Consider the following 23,800-nt stretch of genomic DNA (forward strand, 5'->3'; position numbering starts at 1 on the left):
ATCTTGAATAGAAGTCACTAGTATCTTCGTCGGGTTTCTGTTTACATGCTGAGATTGCATCCCAGTCTTCTTTTCTAGTTGTCAACAATCTTGGCAGAACCTGTACTATCAAACCTGGTAATGCTTTAGTTTTCTCCCCAAGGCCTACCCCTGGGACACATTTGTTCTCTTCGTCTTCTATTTCTGCCCATACAATCTTTTTCTCTCCCACCTCCCATTCTTTTTCCTTTAGTTTCTCGTAGATGCCCGTGGGCAGCAGTACCTTTAACATTTTCATGATATCTTCATATGTGTAATCCCCCATTAGTAACATGTCTTTAAGCTCTCTGTGAAAACCTGCAGGGTCTTTATCATGGCACGGGACTAGTTTCTTCATTTCTAACAGTTCTAACTTGGTCAGAGGCGTGTGTACATACACACGTTTCAAGTTATGATCCTCACCCATAACTGGGTGCACTTCTCGTAAGGGGTTCTGACTTTCAATGCCATTCAGACGTTCCATATGATACATTTTTCTTTCTGGGGGCGGAGCGGGAACATATTCGGAGCTTATAAAAGTGTTGTATCTATGTCTTTGTTCTAGAATTATTTGTATTAACTTGGTACTTAGACCTCTCCATCTATCCATGAGAAGTGCTTCTAATGTTTCGTGTAAGGGACCTGGATCAGAATGTTGGTTTCTGTATTTCGTGAGGAGGTGCTGAATCATGTATACACCTGCTAATTTCTGCTCGTCTGGGGAAAGGTTCAGGAATGTCTGCGCTACGGTGTCATCATTGTATATATCCGGATTGTCAGTCCATAATATGGCTGACCGGGCTAGTTCTTGTTCATCCATAGAATTGAGTACATGGTACCCCATTCGTTCTCGGAGCCTTTTATCAGTCTCCTGGAACTGATGTTCAGGAGAATTCGGGTTTGTTAAGGCAGAGAGAAAAACTCTCTTGCTTTCTGGACGAATGCATTTCCTAAGGTAAGTTCCCTTACCTACATACGCTATAGTATCTGTAGTCTTTTCTGGTTCTTCAGGTTCTTCTTCCCCCTCGGAGGAAGCCTTTTCTTTCTCTTCTTTGTGTATGTATATCACTGCTTTTCTAATTTTCTTGTACATACTGGATATGCAAGTCCCCTTGTCGTGTTTTCCTTCAGATATATTTTGACCCCACTTGTTGAGTGCATCTAATTCACCCTGATCTGTCTCAGGCCTGTCTCGTTCTCTTATTAGGCAATTTATAAAAAAACGTAGTATCTGTCCTTGAACGTCAACTTTCTGATGCTCCATGGCATCCTTAATACTGTCAGGGTCTTTCCCAGTCTGAACAAACTGATATATTCTATCTAGGCGCTCCTTCATTCCTGCAAATAACAGCAGGAAATCAGTAGCAGATCGTAACCGTAGTGATGCCATCATCATTCTATCGTCTTTGCCGGGTACTGGATCATATCTGCAGACTGTAAGTTGTCCTTTGAGTATGTCGAGACGGGGTGACTTGAACGTGAAAGGACTCTGCAAGTCCCCGAGCTGTAACCTGCGCGTTAATGGCGGGGTCTGAAGACCCCCGGTCGCACCTCCTGAGGCGGAAGCTTGGACATTATCTCTCTGTGGAGTCTGTATCTGAACTTGAATTTGTCTTTTAGTAGGGTCAGGTAGACGTGGTTTCGGTAAATCAACTTTAGGTGTGGGAAGTGGTGGAGGTGGTGGAACAGGGGGAATCTGTTGTGGTACTGGCGGAATATGATCTTGGGGCGGGTTACCACCCCCGTCCCTGTCGTTAGGCAGGGCGCGGACAGGCAGATTGGTGTAAGCGGGTGCTACATCCTCTAGATAGGAATTCAGGAATATGTCTTTAGGGGTCCTGTGAGTTACTTTAGTTGGAACCAATGGTGGTGGCAGATTTTTCGGTATTTCTGAAATGGCCTCAGGCGAACCCTCGGCCGCGAGATACATACCGTTTACGAGATTGTTTTGTGCACGGTCTACTTGCTCTGATTTTACTCGGATCCCTTCAGTAACTAATTCGTTTTCTTGGGCTTTATCTGATTCTTTGAGTCTGTCTTCTCTACGTAGTTCTTTTTCAGCACGCTTATGTGATTCCTTACGCCAAAACTCTATGGCGTCTTTCTGAGATTGTCTGGCTTTCTTTTTCCATAGTGCTTCCTCTACCTTCATGATGCACTCGGCATCCCATGTTCCGGTAACAGGCCATCTGTGTCTTTCGTCTAGATGTTTAGTATAATCGGCCCATAAATCTAGATATAATATGGCATCTATGCCATGCTTATGGTACATAAAATTTCCAGGAGTGTCCCTAGGGGGGATAGGAATTTCTTCCTCTAGTATCCCTTTCCTAGTTCCTATCTGCTTTAACTTGTTGAAAAACGGCATCTTGTTTACTCAGTACTGAATGCTCAATCCTTGCTACTTAATACTGGATACAGCTGGTTATACAGGAACACAATAATGCACATTAAAAACAGTCACACTCATACCACGACATTAATCACATAAAAAGACATTCGAGACATATAAGACTACCCCCTATACCGGATGTACTGCTAAACAGCACAGATACACTGCTAAAACAGTGCAAAAACTTGAAAACTTGAAATAACAGATGTACTGCTAAACAGTACAGATACACTGTCTAAAAACAGTGCAGACCGGACTTGTGTACCCAAACCCGTCTAGATACGTCCCAGCCATGGTACTCACCGGGAAGCACGGAAACAGAAGGCCTCGGAAAACTCGACTGGACTCGACTCGACACGTGGATACTTCGGAAAACTTCGGAAAAAACTGGTGGGCCTCTTGACACCTCGGACCTTGCTTCTTTCGGCTAGGCTCTGGTCGGGATCCTCCGCACTCCTCACCGCCTCGTCTGGGTGTTGATCGCAGTCTTCGTCACCTCCGTGGGCCAGAGAGAGATACAGGAAATCCTGCCGGTACGCGTAGTTTCCTTCTAACTGATGGCAGGGGACAGAGCTTGCAACGCACCAACCGGCGCGTGAGGTGGGGGAGGGGTCCCTATTCGGGCGCCAAAATGTCGTAAATATTTAATTTACCGTCTTAATTTCTATGCAGGTAAGTACTTAATCAATAATAACTCAATCGGAAAGAAAGAAACAGAGTCCGTGGTGTTAGAGTTCTTAGGGGTTTTATTCCTTAAAAAGGAATCGTTCCGGAACTGGATATCAGGTTCCTGGCACCACAAAGGGTCCAGGAAGGGATAGAGCAATATTTTATTGACAATACATAGCTTATATACTTAATTTACACCATAGAAACCAATATAGGAGGCGTAACAGCTGAGAGAAGACAAGATAACAGCATCCACGTGTTACTAGTACGTAATCAGAAGGCGTGGACTAGGCGTGAACTAGAGGTGTGTGCTAGAAACGTCACAGGTAGGTGTCACATGGGGGTGGCACTAAACAGAAATGTTGCAATGTCAGCAGAAATCGGAGGCTTGGATGCGCGCGCAGCTGCATGACGTGTGATTGACGTGAAACTGGAGGGTGCAGGGGCTTGACATTTACACTGACGGAAAGAGACAGAAGTCTGGCATGTCAGATCAGCTTGTACTTCTATCATATCTGATATCTGATGTTTGGGAACCATATTATCTGAACGGAAAAGTTCTCTGGGGCAGAAGCTATTCTATACTGACTGTGAGTGCGTGTATAAGCGCCTGAGTGTCTGCATGAGAAGCGTGGGGGCATGGGCCTTCCATGGGAGCATGGTAACAGAGGCTATGAATTACTTGCACGGAGACAGGCCGGCCCTTTGGCTCTGCAGCTGGGGGATGTTTACTTAAACTAGTGGGCAGGAATGTATTTTCGAGGAGCGGAACAGATAATTTGAAGGTTGTAGTCAGTCTTGGCAGGCAGCAGGCTGAGCTAAGCGCAGTGGGCCGCGCTGGAAGTAAGTCAGAGTTCACGGGTACAGAGACAGCCTGGGCTGAGGCTTTCAGAGTCAGAAGCCAGAAAAAGGCTCGATGGCAGAAATTCGGGGCCTACTTTGCCAGAGCTGAAAAACGTGTAAAGTACACTACAAAAAGACGTTGGCATAGCATACTTAGGAACGGACTATTCAACCCATTCAGGGTGGGTCTGAAAGAGGACATGTTAACGTTGGACGCAAATGTATTTGCGTCTTCATAGCTGGCACAGGAGGGAAGTTACATGCACTTTAAGCTGGTACATGGAGACGGTGGGGTACACGCTAGGGAACACAACCTGACCATAAAATTTATATTTCCTCAGCAATAAGAATAAAGTAATTCTCCCACTTGATACTATTGATCTTGGATAGGAAATGGCCAGTATCTTTGATGAAGGATGGTAAATTTTCCACAAATTCGTGCAGGAATTGGTCCACATATCTTGAAATAGATTCTAGTAGACTTCCTTGGGCGGAGATGATAGGACGCCCAGGGACTGGAAATGATTGTTTGTGAATTTTAGGAATTAAATAAAAGAAAGGTGTGATTGGAAAATCATTCTTCAAAAAGGCATGTTCCTGTTTACTTAATAACCCAAGATGCTTCCATTGATTTAATTCCTTGTGGGTCTTTTCTTTCAGGCTCCTTATATCATTAAAGCTACCCTTTTTGTAGCAGGTGGTGTCGCTTAAATGTTTTTCTGCTTCAGCCATGTACAAGTCTCGAGGCCAGATGACTGTGTTGCCTCCCTTATCAGACTTGTTAATTATAAGGTTAGAATCACTCCTTAATTTTTTCATCAATTTATGGTATTGTCTTTCCATATATTTAACTCGTTTCTTTCTGCGCGTGGTACTCATTTGTAGTCCTTTCAAATCTTCCACAACTATATCACAAAAAGCATCAATGTTGTCTTTTGGCATAATTGGATAGAAAGTGGAAGGAGGCTTGAAGGTTGTCACACAAGGATGATTCATGGAAATCCCTACCCTGGATAGATTTTCCTGAGTAGTGCCAGGTTCAAATTCTTCATCCCGCGCCAGTTCATTCGCCACTTTAAGAGCCTTCATATCTGCAATTTGAAACACTTTCGATGGTTGGGTTTGATTAGAAATGTTCGTTGCCCGAACCTGAGCGTTGTTCAATTTAAAATGTTTCCTTAATTTGAGTTTGCGAATGAATTTGAACACATCAATGCGTGTCTGCACATAATTGAAAGAGTTCTTTGGGCAGTAAGACAACCCTAATGAGAGGAGTTGCATTTCCGCTTTGGATAAGGTGGTATCAGATAGATTGATGACAGTATTGTCCTGTGCAACTTGTGCTTCTGTTATGTTAGGGGTCGCCGTTGATCCCAAGTTCTGGGCGCCCACTAGATTTACTGGGGTTAGGTTAGCTGCTGCCATTACCATTTCTTCCCTTTCCCTCTGCCTCTCTTTGCATAGCCTCTGCCTTTTGAGTTTTCTCCTTGCGCTGCGCTTTTTATTTGCTTTTCTTCGTTTAGTTTCCGCTGTTGGCGTGTAAGCGGTCGCAGCGTTTTGTGTCTGTCCTCCACGAGAAAACCCAATTCCTCAGATGGCGTGTATTTAGTGGGTACTGTTCCTCGACTGGCACCTCCTGCTGCCCCTTCATCCGAATCATAACTACTCGTTGTTGAGCTCATTTCTGGTTCTGATGCTTCCGATCTATGTTCATTTCCACCTGTTACATCCACATTTTTGGCTGCCAGGGCTTGTCTTTTTGCGTTGTCGAATTTGCGCGCAAACGTATAAATCCTACCAGTTTCGTAGTCATTTTTATCTCGCGCAAACTTGTATTGTTTGCGCAAACTAATTGTTTCCTGGTGTTTTACCAGTCTGGCATCAATCTCCTCTCTTTGCTTTTTGATGAAATCTTTATCTTCTTCTGTTTCTAACTCTTTATTTAATTCCTCTTTTTCCTTGAGAATCTCTATGCGGTCAATTTCAGCATATTTTATAAGCAGACAAACCATGTTCATTGAGGCGTCTAAGTTCATGGTGGCCCATTCTTTCAACAGTAGGGGATTGGGGTTTTCAAAAGATGGCGCTATGAGTACCCGCAATCCCCTCGGCACTCGCCCCACATCCTTGTATTTCTGCAGTGATCGGTGCTCCCACCATTTGGTGGTCTCTGTTCTTAAAAGTTTCTCCAAGCGTTTCATTTTACTTTTTAGATCCGTTACTTTTTCATTTGCCTTAGTGGTGTCATTTTTAGTTCTCAGCGCCAGTAAATTTACAAACATCTCCTCTGCCAATGCCTCCCGGTTCCTTAAGGTCTCAGCTGGCGTGGACATTATGCCTGAACAATAAACCCAATGCTCTTTACCGGGAAACGGAAATACGATTCCCAGCAGTCTTTAAACAATGATAGCGCTTTAATCCTTTCTCCCGCAAAATGGTATGCCTGTAAATCGGCACTCACGGACTGGTCGGCTTACCCGTCAGGGATCAGCACGGTGCTTCGTCGATGTCCTCCGACTCCTCCAAAGCTCCAATGTAGAAACCTCCAGGCTATCCGACACTCCGCTCCGTATCACACCAACGCGGGGGGCTGTATGCTTTCTTACTCCTTCCGGGTTAATTGGTGCTTCGCTTCCACGTTCGGCCGCATAACACAGCAGCTCAGAAAATGAAAGGAGGGTCTGTAAAGGCGGCAACGGCCGTCAACCGCCAAATAGTTATCCGTTCCAACTCCTACTAATCGGCAATGGACACCGACTCCACAGACGTAGGTACAGACCACAAAACTGCGCTTATTTTTTCAAATTAAAGGTGGTTTATTGATCTTCTGTCCCCAGCATGACGCGTTTCGGCTGCAACACGGCAGCCTTGATCACATGACCCAAAGAACCAATAAGTGCAATTTATATACTGTGTGTGTGCCCAATGAAACTTAAGCAAAACATAGACATAGAGAAAATACTGCATGATCGGAGATATTGTCAAAACCCAATTAACAATTTTCATAGGTCTATATACAAAGGGAAAGGTAAATTGATATAAATATATATATATATATACAAAGGGAAAGGTAAATTGATATATTTACACAATATCTACAAAATATATCATACAATACAGTTACCCATTGACTGAAGTATATTTCCAATCAAAACCCCTATCTCCTTTTTTTTCTCCCTTGTTGAATAATACACAAGTTGACCCTCTCCATATTTTGAATATACAGTCTAAATTTGATACTAAAGTCTCACTTTACAGGGAACGTGCAAAATATGCTATTTAATAGAGTGCAAAATTGTGCTAATGTGCAAAATTGTGCATGTTAAAACCAAGTATCCAACTCATATATATACAGGGAGTGCATTGGTGATGGCACGTTAATTAATTCTCTCATTATGAAGAGTTACATGCCACCCACTAACAGAAGTGATTGTATTGACAATATTATCAATGCCGAAAACCAAATTAGACACAGCTTGTAATACGACAAAGAGTAAATATATATATATATATATATATATATATATATATATATATTCACTGAAAAAACCATAGGTTTCACACCAGTTATAGTTAGGAATTAGCATTTAAAAAACCTATTAAATTCACTGAAAAAAACCATAGGTTTCACACCAGTTATAGTTAGCTGGAAATTTTACTGATATAAAACCATTGAAATTCCCACGTTATAGTTAGTCGGACTCACTATAACTTGCGCGTGCAATGCACTGCTGATGACATCACATATTACATCACTCATGACATGGTCAGTGACATCACTCATGACACCATCCTTGTGACATATTGACAGACCTCCTTTCACTATAATGTAACCCTTGAGACACATATTCAAAAATAGAAACTGAAATTTAAATAAAAAAAGGAGATACCTATATCAGTTACAACAAGCAATTCAGTAATTCCACTATCTATATACACATCCACTCATTCACCAACAGTTCTATATAGTCACTCATACATATACTCACTCATCATATGAAGTGATACACCTATACATCCTGTTACACACCGACATTCATCCAAAAGTTACTCACACACATATTCACACGTGCAAATAAACTATTGAACAACGATTTATTTGAATATAGAGTTATACACACACTTCCACCTTACTTCTATTGAAAATTACACATATTTATTCTCTTAAACAATCACTTATAGAAACACATACTTATTTAAACAGGAAATCTTACAATCTCTTACTCTCACTTATACTCACTTATATACATCAATATTCATATATACTAGATTAAAACATATGTAGTTACTGATAAAGACACTAGTGAGACAGTCATTCACTCACTAACAAACACATATAGACACTCATCCACCCATACAGTCCTGTACATATGCTGTCTTCAAAACACATACAAACAAAGAGTCAGTCACTCATGCATCTATGTGCTAAGTAATACCTCCACCAAACTATATAGACACTCATACTGATACTAATAAAAATATCAAATAACCCATATACATACGCATGTAGCTACTTACCAACACATGTAGCCACTTATACACAAAGTGAAACACTAATAAATGTATTTAAATATTTAAACATAACTCACTAATATTTATTTTTCAGAAAGACACATATTCACTGGATGGTGTCATCAGTGATGTCATGAGTGATGTCACTGACCATGTCATGAGTGATGTAATATGTGATGTCATCAGCAGTGCATTGCACGCGCAAGTTATAGTGAGTCCGACTAACTATAACGTGGGAATTTCAATGGTTTTATATCAGTAAAATTTCCAGCTAACTATAACTGGTGTGAAACCTATGGTTTTTTTCAGTGAATTTAATAGGTTTTTTAAATGCTAATTCCTAACTATAACTGGTGTGAAACCTATGGTTTTTTCAGTGAATTTCATAGGTTTTTTAAATGCTAATTCCTAACTATAACTGGTGTGAAACCTATGGTTTTTTCAGTGAATTTCATAGGTTTTTTAAATGCTAATTCCTAACTTTTTATTCATACTCATACCTATGTGTTTTTTAGTGAATTGCTAAAGTATGTTTTTGTAAAAATGAACACTATAATGTATATTGAGATAATATTTTTAATTTACAATATTTTTTTTATATTTCGCTTTCGGTGCGCGCACGGGTGCGCGTACCGTCAGCGCACTAACAAAAAAAAAGAAAAAAAAAATGAAGGAGGGACTGTGTAATAGATAGTAAGACAGATAAAAAGTGTAAAAGGAAGTAACTGAGAAAAGAAAAATGAATAAGGGAGCAGAAGAAAGAAGAAATAGGAAGAAGACTAAAGCAGAGGTTAAGGGAGATTGTAAATGGATGTTGAAAGTAAAAAGAAGGACAGTTAAGTATGGGAATGACAGGTAGTGACGGAATCAGAGGAAAAGAATAGTAGTGATTGAGGGAAAGTAAATATCAGTGTATATAAGTAAAGAGGGGTGAAAGAGGGTACATGTAAGTGAATAAGGGTAAGACATGGGGAGTAATAGAGACAAATAAGAGAGAGAGTAAAAGTAGGACTGTCACAAAGGGACTAAGTGAACCAGTAAAAAAGGTAAGTGAAGGAGTGTGCATAGGCAGAAGTACTGAAAGAAATTGAATGTGGTCGGAAGTGAACATGGAACAAAAGAATAAGTGAGGGAAGCAAAGTAAGGAAATAGGGGTGCGGTAGGGTGACAGAAAAATAGTGAAAATAAAACAAAAGGTGATAACAAAAAAGATTTTGTAAACACACTTACCATATAATCAATGCAAACTTGTATCTATGAAAGATAAAAGAAAAAACACGTTATAATTTCTTAAAAATATATAATAAAATAGAAGCAACAGTTCATGAGGTTTAAAAATCTACAAAAGTTTACTAAGAAATGATGCAATAGTGAAGGATACAAAAACAGAAAGAAAGTAATGTAGAAAGAGAAAAAAAAAGGAAAAAGAAATAGAAAGAGAACAAATTCCTAAAGGTAAATAAGATACTAAAAGAATGTAAGATATCAAATCAAAATCAGTAAAGATAAGAAAATAAAAGAAAAATGAGTGAAAAGGAGAGAAGTCTGATTGAGAAACTATAAATAAAAAAGAGGAATAGAAGATGATTGAGAGTGAGTGAAGTAAAGTAACAGAGTGAAGGGATGAAAGGAATGAAGTTAGTATAGAACGATGGATAAAACAGGAGTGAGAGAGTAAGTACACAGAAAGACAAAAGGAAGAACTAAGTGAACTACAGTACAATGGATGCGAAAGAAAAAAAAAGGAGAAAAAGAAAGAGAGGGTTAGGAAACTAAAGCAGTGGTACTGTGAGAATATGAAAAAGATAAAAAGTGGTGGAAGGAACAGAGGAAATGCAGACAGTTCCTATTAGATTAAGAAGTTGTGAATGAAGTGCATTAAAGAAACAGCGATGAAAAAAGAGTGTAAATTAGTAAAGAGAGGTAAATAAGGTTGAAAAAGAAAATGAGTATAAGACAATGTGAACACAATATAAATTACACAATGCAAACTACACAATAACTTCTACAATATGTTACATTATTTATTTTTGCTGTTCTCAGAATATATTGAATTTCACTTAAATTAGTGAGATCAAAGTCTTCATCAGATAACAGCGGGGAAAAAAAAACACAATCTAAAAGATTGTGTTTAAAAAAACCCATTCAAACATACATCTCATATAAGTACACTAATCTTTGATTCACTTACTTTTCCGTGAGACCAAATTGCAGATAGTGAAGGTCCTTTTGGTGGAAAAAAGTCTGCTGTGCTCTATAACTTCCATTTCATCGACTTCCTATGAAAAAAGATCTAACAACATCATATGTTACACTTTCCTCACGGCCAATTTGTGTCAGATATATCAGTATTTTTTACTTTGAGATCCACTTAAAGTATCTACATGAGATTGCAGATAGTGAAGGTCCTTTTGGTGAAAAAAGTCTGCTGTGCTCTATAACTTCGATTTCATCAACTTCCTATGAAAAAAGATCTAACAACATCATATCTTACATTTTCCTCACGGCCAATTTCTGTCAGATATATCAGTATTTTTTACTTTGAGATCCACTTAAAGTATCTACATGAGATAAATAATTTCAAATATTAGATTAACTAACTAACTAACTAACTTTTATTAACTATTCCCGTCTTCAAAGGCCAATTCCCTTTACTAAAACTTTGGTTTTAAAAACACTAGATAAGAATTTGTAGAGTCATAAGGCAAACGTTGTTTATAAGTTAAATGAGAATCATTGCAGTAACTCCATCCATTTTCAGATTTTAAGTAGCATGTATAATGTCCTGAGGTGGTCGAAGGTCCATCATGATAAATAATAGCTTCAGTTGTAAAGGTCCTTCCAGAAATTGATAACTGAGAAGCCACAAAATTTTTGATAGAAGTTGTCAATTTAGTTCCATCAGGTCTACATCGTTGGAAAACTAAAATGATATACTGCCCATACCTTTGTATAAATAATGTGGACAGCATTGTACAGTTACATTGGGTACACACCATATTATGATCTGCTGCTTTAACTAGATTTTTAAAAGACACTGATTTACAGTCTGGTAAAGTCAAATATATAAATCTTTCAGTGTCTATTGTAGTAGTACTTGATAAACTACAATTGTGGCAGTCATGCTGCCATTGATAAGAAAGACTGAAAAGATTATCTACATCTACACCTTCATCTTCCAAAACACCAAACATATACATTAAAAATTCCTGACAATCCTGCTGAATGTTCTGTGAAAATTTATCTTGACCGGAACACAAATCTAAAATATTTCGAATTTCTGTTACACTTTCTATTTGTGCTGTAACACTGCTACATTTCTGAAACACAGAATTCAATAAACCACACAATCTTTGATCCCGATTTTCAACAATCTGTTCTTGTAAACTTTTAAGAAAAAAAACAACATTAACCACTACATTAGCATAGCAGTTGACACCAGAACTGTTTTCAAACTGAAATCCAACAACATTTTCTCCACAATTCTTTTTCTTCCTGTTTTCAATTACAGTTTTCTCTACTTTTTGTCTTTTTGCAACTACCTCACTACAATTATCCTCATTTCTTCTTTTTCGGCCTACCACACGTTTTTCAAACAGAGGATATTGAGGCAAATGTGGAGCATACTCTCTTCTTAACCTATTGTATTCTTTAACACAATCTAGATCTGCAGAAATCTTTGTCTCATCACACGCAATCAAATACAATCCTGATAAAGTTCTGACTCGAGATAATGCCACATATGCCATACCCTCTTTAAACACAGATCTTCCAATGTTCACCAATGCACTATCTACACTTAAACCTTGAGATTTATGAATTGTCACTGCATACGCCAAACAAACAGGAAACTGTTTTCGGCGAACATATAAGTCTTTTACAAGTAAAAATCTAGCAGAACAACGACTTATTTGTTGTACTTGTTCAATGCCATCAAATTTTATTTTTAAAAATTCAATTTCATCTCTATTTCTGTAATTCACAAAATCAACAACATAACCCATTGCTCCATTTACCAGACCGCTTTCAACATTTAAATTCCTTCTCAAAATGATACGACAATTTAAACACACATTCAGAGTCTTTTCAAAACCAGCTGTTTTTGAAATACTTTTCTCCAATGAATGCAATTTAATTTTCAAATTTTCTGACAAAACAATTGTTGCACCCATATGCTCTATTTTATCTATTGCTTCTAGTTTCACAATCTCTTCATTTTCTAAGTCTAACATTTTTTGGTTGAAGATGGAACATTCTTGCAGAGTTGGCATCAAACATATCCCAGATTTCTTCTCAGTCATTTTTTTAAAAATATTCTCTGGAAGAATGTTTTCATTTGGATACAAATTTGAAATTAATCGACTATGCAAAGCTTTTTTCCCTTTCTCAGTCATTTTTCCAATTCTTACATCTTGTAGAATATTTTTATAATCTTCATCCTTGGCCTGTCGCATATTTTGAAGCAGTTCAGCATATTTAAAATTTAGCCATATATTAACATTTCCAATGCTTCCAAGGGACTTCCTGGTATCTTCATGCGTGAGCATTTTAAACACTGGTTGTCCTTTTACTGGAGTCAACTGCAATAGATCTCCAAAAACAATAATGTGTTTTCCTCCAAATAACACATCATAGTCTGTTTTAAGAATTTCTTGCATTCTCAAATGCACAAAAGCAAGCATTAGATTTGAGACCATGCTTACTTCATCTATGATAAGAAGTTTCATTTTCTTCAAGACTCTTGAAACTTCAGAACACGCATCTCCAGATAGCTTGTTGTAATGCAATTTATTATCATGTTCAACTGGCAGCATCAATAAACGATGTAGAGTAATCCCTTTAATGTTATGTGCTGCCAGACCAGTTGGAGCAGTTACAACACAAGACAGTGGTGAATCAGTCCTTTTCTGCAGATAACTTGCAACGGCTTTAATTAGAAAACTTTTTCCTGTCCCCGCTTCTCCACTTACATACAGTCGGACAGGGTCAAATAATATACATGAGCACTCTTTTTTGTCATGTCTGAATCCATGTTCAATCTGCTCTGTGACTTCATCATATATCTTTTTCTGCTCAATGTTTAGTTGCCTTACCAAATCTTCTAAGTTAACTCCATCCTCTTGAGCTTGTTCCATAGCTCTTTCCACCTCATCCATGGCAGTGGCAGCTTCATTTTGGATAATTGGTCCTCCTAGTGGATCCTGGCTCAATGAAGTAGAACTCTGACTATCTTGAGAACTGTTTCTAGCTATCTCTTCAGCAATTGTGGTTTCTTGCTCCATTTCTTCATTCAACATTTGCAGATAATTTAGAAAAATAGGACATTCTATGGTATCCTTAGTTGCATTAAAAGAGTCTTCATAACAGAGAAAATCTCCAAGTAGTTCCTCTTCTGTACGCCATGGCTTAAAGAGTTGCAAAAGAGCTAAGTAGTAAAATTCTCTTTTGTCTGGAACTTCACAACTCAATTTTCGATGATTAATCAAATGGCCTTTTTTCTGCTTCACTAGACATCCTTCATAGCCAATGAGTGCATATTTTCCATTATTGATATCTTCTGTGATGTTCCTCTTATAACTGTAGTTTTGAAGAACTTCATACAAACATGTGTTCTCAAGGTGAGTACTTCTATTTGGATAGTATGTATCCAACATATTTGTCTTCAAAATATCTGTACTGTTTGGTTCTTTTTCCGCCAAATATTCAATTTCTTGTACAGATTTCAAAACTCGGTTTCGTGTAGCAGCAAGACCAAGACTCACCCAAATGATTGTTCTTGATTTGGCATAGAGACTTGCTGATGATAACCGATCAGAACATTCATATGCTCCAATTTCTCGATGCGACAACATCTTCAGACTGAAACTGTATAATTTCTTGCTTAGACTCTTTTCATGTGAAATGTCCTCCCACATTTCCTTCAGTTCTGTCTTTTCTTTTTTGGTGATGTAAGATGTCACATATCGAGCCACAGCAATAGAGTTGTCAGCAACGAACTGAATATCCATGTTAGCATTCCACATGGACAAAATCACTGGGTTGTAATCGTTGATGTACTTAGATTCTTCATTTCTTTTCAAATTATATGTGTTTTTGGGAGATTTTCTCGTCACAGTATGTCGTAGAGATGACATCAAATTATTTACTCTTCCCTTAGAAATCACTGGTCGAGGAAATGCAAAACGACATTTCGTGTAGTACTTTTCCTTGTTTTTAAATTTTCGACGACAGTACTTTCCACAACGATGAGATTGAAAACGTAAAACTTGTTGCCTTAAATTGTTTTCTTCAGTAGATTTTGGAACAGCACATGTTGAATACTCTTCAATGAAACTCATCACTGTTTCATCTGAATCTGTTCCAAATTTGGGTGCATCTTTAATCCACAACAACATATGTATATGAGGAGCACCTCTCGCTTGATATTCCTTCCTCCAAAAGAAATCCAAAACCTCTCCAAGGGGAGGATTTTTTTTGTTGGTAATAAAAGACATCATAGCTTCAAATCTATGATTAAAATATCTGCAAACATTCACTGGATCTAAAGAACACAGTTCTCCTGGTGTTTTCAATTCTATATTTGGTATGTTTTCATTTGCCTCTCGTAGAAATTGAAGTAAATCGTCCCATGCATACTCAGCACAGCTAAGAGTGAGGAACCATGTAGGAGTTCCTAAGTTTCTTAGCATACATTTCAATTCTCCATGACGACGAAACCAATACTCATTGGTTCCACGTTGACATGCCATGAGATTGATTAGCTGAGATTCCAAAATACTGTCTTGCAGATTAACTTTCTCCATAAAGTCCCTTGCACATACATTTTGCAAATGAGGTCCACTTTTTAATATATGATTAACTGCATAAGAAAGCCCAGACAAATCACTTTCAAACAGTAGATGAAATAAATATGGAATGCATTGACGAAACCTTGGATCTTCTGCATATAATCTTAGAGTCCGGTATTCAGCTGCAGGAATTTGAACTGGTCGATCATCATATCGTCCACCACAACCTGTTGGAAATAATTGTGGAAAACAACGAGCTTCCAAACTTTCTTCCCATACACTAATGGGACTTCCTTTTGCTGCCTTCATTTGAAACAAGTCAATTGCATTTCCCATTACTTCTTTGGAATGCAAAGGATGAACAGTATAATGTTCATATATTTCTTCAGTTCTAGACACATCAACTTTTTCAATTTGACCAACTGAAGAATCACTATCTTCTTCTGTAGCTGTTTCCTCAACTCCAACACTTACATGTTTGTAGTACTCATTGTTTTTAACTAAATACAACGTTGCCTTCTTGACTTTTTTAACATCCACTAAATCTTGCCAAATTTTCTTACTCTTTGTTGGAACCCCATTAACTAGAATAACTAAAGGATCTTCTTCTACTCTTTCTACACCAATTGTATTAATATTTTTCTTTACATCTAGAGGCAAATAAACAACTCTTCCCTTTAATCCTCTCACTAAATCTGATGGAGGCAATTTCCCTGTCTTAGGCTCCATGCGTACAATAGCCTGAAAAGGATGGACACATTGAATCAAAATAGATTCATAAGTATTTAGATCCATCAATTCAGAAGGAATATCTATCAACTGAAGATTATTATAAATTGCTCTTGCAGGCATTCTATTTTCATTTAATTTTTTCAAACAATAAGTGCAAATACGCTGATCCAAACTCAAATCAAAAGAATTCTCCACCAACAAATAACTTACAAAATCCTCCCATTCACTATTATTTTCCAATTCACTTTTTGCATATAAATCAACTAACCTAGTCTGAATTTTATAATGAGTCCGTCGACAACACACACAAGTTACATTAGGCCTCTCACTTGATTTCACCTTAAACTTGATAATTTCCTCATCAAACTTTTCAATACTTGAAATTTGTCCATTATCTTCTGCATTACCATCCATTACTATATCTATTTCTACACTGTCCTCTTTGTTCCCAAAATAACAAAACTCAATTTCTTCACAAATAGTCTTCACATCCACTTCAGATCCATGCAAAAGAGCACTATTTAACTGTTTAAGCTTAAGTGCAGGACTTTTTGCATAATACAACTTCCTCACTAATTTCCTTACGTTATTATGATGCACTGCTAACATCCTAAAATGATGAAAAACACTCCGACAAACTTTTCTAGAAAGACATGCTAGTGAATGCCCTTGCAAACCTGTGCTTTCTCTCACTCTGCAAGGATCTAACTCTTGCAGGATCTTCATTTTTTGTTTGAGACTTTTTTTACTATATGTACGTAAGAAATTTCGAAGCAAATCAATTGATTCCTGTCGCACACTACAAATACTACTGCATTTCCATGTGTACACTGGACCCTTAGTACGTCTCCCTAAAACTTCATCAGCTAACACCTCTTCTGCATCTCTAGGTACAAGTTTCTCTTTTTCCATCACACAACTATCTTTCACCTCATAGGCACGACCACTGGTGTCAACCGCATGCACCAAATCATTTTCCTGAAAGTAACTCTCCTCATTAAAAAAAGGCTCAGAACTTGAACTATGCATCCATTCACCAGAAAATACTTCACAAAAATTACTCCGATTAATAATTCTTTTCCATCTACTGTTCGATTTGAAAACATCCATTGCCTTATTAAGTATCCTAATTCTATTGATTATTAAAATAAATAATTTTTTCTTAACTTCAAAAGCCTGATCAACAATCTTTTCTACACTTTTCTTTTTCTTGTAAAAAGCAGCTTTTAGTTTACTTTTCTTTTCATTTTTTAGCAAATTTAAAACTACCCTATTGCGAAACATTCGCCTACGAATGTCCCTAAAAACATTTACCCTTCTATTGCTAACCATTCTCTTCTCTCCTGGTCCAATGGAAACATTTTTTGTGGGCTTCTCTTTCCTTTTTAGATTTGTTGACTTTTTCTGTATATTCACATTAGCAATTTCATTTTTTTTCCTACGACATATGTTACGAAGAAAAGACTTAATTGGCTTACCAGAAGCTTTTCTGGTGTTTTTTGAAGTAGTTGTTGAAGAGGATTCCATAAACTCTGTTGTTGATGTTCTCCTTTTCCGTATGGTATTTTTAATATTTCTTTGCCTTGAAGGCATTTTTGCTTGCTTTTCAGAAGTTGATTTGAATCTGTTGTTCTGTTAAAAAAACACATGAAAGACCACTATTAGCAAACAACAAAGTAATGTTAAAAAGCAAACAATATAAACAATAAATTGCAACATATTTAAGTTTATACAATAGCAAATCATGGCTTTATTTTTAAAGGCCTTGCGCCACCAGTGCGTCACTTATTACCCATGTTTAAAGTCAAGCATCAGCTGCACATGGCATTCATAAATAAGGGCCAAATACATATACCAATCAATTGCACCCAAAAATCGATTTTTCAATAACATGTAAGAAACACTGCGCAGAACCTATGTACAACCAATCAATATCATCAAACAAAGTCAGGGCCTTATTTATGAAAGCCTTGCGCCACCAGTGCGTCACTTATTACCCATGTTTAAAGTCATGCATCAGCTGCACATGGCAATCATAAATAAGGGCCAAATACATATACCAATCAATTGCACCCAAAAATCGATTTTTGAATAACATGTAAGAAACACTGTGCAGAACCTATGTACAACCAATCAATATCATCAAACAAAGTCAGAGCCTTATTTATGAAAGCCTTGCACCACCAGTGTGTCACTTATTACCCATGTTTAAAGTCATGCATCAGCTGCACATGGCAATCATAAATAAGTGCCAAATACATATACCAATCAATTACACCCAAAAATTGATTTTTGAATAACATGTAAGGAACACTGCACAGAACCTAAGTACAACCACTCAATATCATCAAACAAAGTCAGGCCTTATTTATGAAAGCCTTGCGCCACCAGTGCGTCACTTATTACCCATGTTTAAAGTCATGCATCAGTTGCACATGGCAATCATAAATTAGGGCAAAATACATATACTAATCAATTGCACCCAAAAATCAATTTCACAATAACATGTAAGAAACACGGCGCAGAACCTAAGTACAACCAATCAATATCATCAAACAAAGTCAGGGCCTTATTTATGAAAGCCTTGCGCCACCAGTGCGTCACGTATTACCCATGTTGAAAGTCATGCATCGGCTGCACATGGCAATCATAAATAAGGGCCAAATACACATACCAATCAATTGCACCCAAAAATCGATTTTTGAATAACATGTAAGGAACACTGCACAGAACCTAAGTACAACCAATCAATATCATCAAACAAAGTCAGGGCCTTATTTATGAAAGCCTTGCGCCACCAGTGCGTCACTTATTACCCATGTTTAAAGTCATGCATCAGCTGCACATGGCATTCATAAATAAGGGCCAAATACATATACCAATCAATTGCACCCAAAAATCGATTTTTATTTAACATGTAAGGAACACTGCACAGAACCTATGTACAACCAATAAATATCATCAAACAAAGTCAGAGCCTTATTTATGAAAGCCTTGCGCCACCAGTGCGTCACTTATTACCCATGTTTAAAGTCATGCATCAGTTGCACATGGCAATCATAAATTAGGGCAAAATACATATACTAATCAATTGCACCCAAAAATCGATTTTTCAATAACATGTAAGAAACACGGCGCAGAACCTAAGTACAACCAATCAATATCATCAAACAAAGTCAGGGCCTTATTTATGAAAGCCTTGCGCCACCAGTGCGTCACTTATTACCCATGTTTAAAGTCATGCATCAGCTGCACATGGCATTCATAAATAAGGGCCAAATACATATACCAATCAATTGCACCCAAAAATCGATTTTTGTTTAACATGTAAGAAGCACTGTGCAGAACCTATGTACAACCAATCAATATCATCAAACAAAGTCAGAGCCTTATTTATGAAAGCCTTGCACCACCAGTACGTCACTTATTACCCATGTTTAAAATCATGCATCAGCTGCACATGGCAATCATAAATAAGGGCCAAATACATATACCAATCAATTGCACCCAAAAATCGATTTTTGAATAACATGTAAGGAACACTGCACAGAACCTAAGTACAACCACTCAATATCATCAAACAAAGTCAGGCCTTATTTATGAAAGCCTTGCGCCACCAGTGCGTCACTTATTACCCATGTTTAAAGTCATGCATCAGTTGCACATGGCAATCATAAATTAGGGCAAAATACATATACTAATCAATTGCACCCAAAAATCAATTTCACAATAACATGTAAGAAACACGGCGCAGAACCTAAGTACAACCAATCAATATCATCAAACAAAGTCAGGGCCTTATTTATGAAAGCCTTGCGCCACCAGTGCGTCACGTATTACCCATGTTGAAAGTCATGCATCGGCTGCACATGGCAATCATAAATAAGGGCCAAATACATATACCAATCAATTGCACCCAAAAATCGATTTTTGAATAACATGTAAGGAACACTGCACAGAACCTAAGTACAACCACTCAATATCATCAAACAAAGTCAGGGCCTTATTTATGAAAGCCTTGCGCCACCAGTGCGTCACTTATTACCCATGTTTAAAGTCATGCATCAGCTGCACATGGCATTCATAAATAAGGGCCAAATACATATACCAATCAATTGCACCCAAAAATCGATTTTTATTTAACATGTAAGGAACACTGCACAGAACCTATGTACAACCAATCAATATCATCAAACAAAGTCAGAGCCTTATTTATGAAAGCCTTGCGCCACCAGTGCGTCACTTATTACCCATGTTTAAAGTCATGCATCGGCTGCACATGGCAATCATAAATTAGGGCCAAATACATATACTAATCAATTGCACCCAAAAATCGATTTTTGAATAACATGTAAGGAACACTGCACAGAACCTAAGTACAACCACTCAATATCATCAAACAAAGTCAGGGCCTTATTTATGAAAGCCTTGCGCCACCAGTGCGTCACTTATTACCCATGTTTAAAGTCATGCATCAGCTGCACATGGCATTCATAAATAAGGGCCAAATACATATACCAATCAATTGCACCCAAAAATCGATTTTTATTTAACATGTAAGGAACACTGCACAGAACCTATGTACAACCAATCAATATCATCAAACAAAGTCAGAGCCTTATTTATGAAAGCCTTGCGCCACCAGTGCGTCACTTATTACCCATGTTTAAAGTCATGCATCGGCTGCACATGGCAATCATAAATTAGGGCCAAATACATATACTAATCAATTGCACCCAAAAATCGATTTTTGAATAACATGTAAGGAACACTGCACAGAACCTAAGTACAACCACTCAATATCATCAAACAAAGTCAGGGCCTTATTTATGAAAGCCTTGCGCCACCAGTGCATCACTTATTACCCATGTTTAAAGTCATGCATCAGCTGCACATGGCATTCATAAATAAGGGCCAAATACATATACCAATCAATTGCACCCAAAAATCGATTTTTATTTAACATGTAAGGAACACTGCACAGAACCTATGTACAACCAATCAATATCATCAAACAAAGTCAGAGCCTTATTTATGAAAGCCTTGCGCCACCAGTGCGTCACTTATTACCCATGTTTAAAGTCATGCATCAGTTGCACATGGCAATCATAAATTAGGGCAAAATACATATACTAATCAATTGCACCCAAAAATCGATTTTTCAATAACATGTAAGAAACACGGCGCAGAACCTAAGTACAACCAATCAATATCATCAAACAAAGTCAGGGCCTTATTTATGAAAGCCTTGCGCCACCAGTGCGTCACTTATTACCCATGTTTAAAGTCATGCATCAGCTGCACATGGCATTCATAAATAAGGGCCAAATACATATACCAATCAATTGCACCCAAAAATCGATTTTTGTTTAACATGTAAGAAGCACTGTGCAGAACCTATGTACAACCAATCAATATCATCAAACAAAGTCAGAGCCTTATTTATGAAAGCCTTGCACCACCAGTGCGTCACTTATTACCCATGTTTAAAGTCATGCATCAGCTGCACATGGCATTCATAAATAAGGGCCAAATACATATACCAATCAATTGCACCCAAAAATCGATTTTTCAATAACATGTAAGAAACACTGCACAGAACCTAACTACAACCACTCAATATCATCAAACAAAGTCAGGGCCTCATTTATAAAAGCCTGGCGCCACCAGTGCATCACTTATTACCCATGTTTAAAGTCATGCATCAACTGCACATGGCAATCATAAAAAAGGCCAAATAAAAATACCATTCATTTGCACCCAAAATCGATTTTTAAATAACATGTAAAAAACACTGCGCAGGACTTATATACTAACATACAATTTCACTTCTAAAACATAACTATCTGCTTCCAAATATTCTCCATAGAGAAAATAAATCTCTATCTAAATTAAATGAATCATTACTTACCTTTAGAAATGCTTTTGGAGATTGAAAACAGTGTCAGACACACACACCAATTTTTCTTTAGCAGAGGAAAAGGTGTGCTCTCAATACACTGAAAATACATAGAAAATCTCTATCTTTGTACACATATGCCTTAATTCAACCAATGAAAACTCTTCCCTCACTATTTTCAAACCAACACCCATCCCCCTCTCAAACCTTTCTATCTGTTACCATAGCAACTCCCTCCTAACTGAACTCTAAGGTTCAAAAGTTTATCTTACAATGTTGCAAATTAACTCAGCAAGGATGTTTGACCTGTCAATACAGCAGCCTATACAGGGTATTTTTGCTTTTGGTGACTTTTTTTAAACCATTCAAATTGCTTCTTTCACACAACATAACCATACACCCTAACTTTCAGTTTTCAACTATCTGAATCCACCAATCATTGCTAGTGATTCAAGAGCACAGAAACTCCACAATTATTTTTTTGTGAACTCCTACTGTTCCAACTGCCATTTCATTCCCACACTTCATCTGACTGGACCAGAACCTTCTCACATCATGTACTCTGTTTGGGTTATTGGACATAGCTACATCCACTGGGCTCAAAGGTATGCAGCTAGCAGAAATTTTCATAACCTTGATTTATCAAATGTGGAAATCAAGTGGATTGGCCACAGAGGATTAAAATGTCACCAATTGATACCATTGGTGAAAACCTTTTTGCATCTGCCAGAACCTGACCTTATAATTGTGCACTGTGGTGGAAACGATCTAGGCACATTAACTGGGGTAGGTCTGGAAATGCTATTAAAGGACACCTTTCATCAATTGATGATACTTTTTCCCCACACTGCCTTGGTATATTCCAATATATGCCAAAGACAGAAATGGAACTGGTCCAACCAATTTGGTCCACAATTTGAGAAAGCACGGAAACATGTAAATAAATCTGTTTCTGCTTACATGAGAGACTATGGAATGGGTTCATTATACAATAATAACTTGCGTTACAACATGCAAGACATCTACAGAGGAGATGGAGTGCACTTCTCAGATGAGGGGAATAGAATATTCCTCCTGAATTTAAGAATGTGTATTGGAACCTACTTGTAGGTACCTAAATCAACCACAGAACCCAAAAGCTCTTTTCAGAGCTACCCTAACTCTGATCATTCAAAGCGTTTATTTTTTTCTAACTTTTTTCACTATTTTTCACCAAAGTACGCGTACGAGTACGCTTAAAAGTGCGCGCACCAGGCGCTACCCCCGCGAAAAATAAATTTTTTTTTTTTTTTTTTTTACGTTTATGAGCCTCCTAAGCCCCCCTCAGAAAACCTAGAGGGTCAAGAACTCTCTACAGTTCCCCCTTCTATCCATTCCGAACATTGTTTACCCTCCATCTTGTGTCTCGATTGTTCCGAAACACAAAATGGATGACTCCCGTTACGCTGCCCGTGCGCGTACTAGAGCGCGCACTAGTAAGCGCAAAATAAAAAAAGGTGGGAAAATAATTTACGGAAAACCCAATGGAGACACTTTCATCAAATATAGAATACGCCCTACTACATAGCAGTCCCTACCATTTGCCCAAATTTGGTGAAATTCCATTGAGACATTTAGGCTACAGGCCTGTCTAAATATCCTGAGGTAAATTACATGACAAAAACACACTTGTAATGTTAGAATTTACAACCAATTAAAAAGTATCTCTCATTTTCTACGATTTTTTCCTGTCGTTTGATTGGTTAAGTACAACAATATATATAAAAGAAGAGAGGGAAACACAGCCATTTTGACTACTGCTTCCTGAAGTACACTTGAAAACAAATTTCACTGTCAACTTCAACTAATTTCTCTAAGGTAACTTCTAATTATGGAAGTATATTGTACACGTTAAGTTTATTTCTTAAAAAATATTCTGTTAGTGATATGCTATCCCTCTTTAATAGT

This window comes from Lissotriton vulgaris, chromosome 9 (assembly GCF_964263255.1).
Source record: "Lissotriton vulgaris chromosome 9, aLisVul1.2, whole genome shotgun sequence".
Classification (NCBI taxonomy): domain Eukaryota; kingdom Metazoa; phylum Chordata; class Amphibia; order Caudata; family Salamandridae; genus Lissotriton; species Lissotriton vulgaris.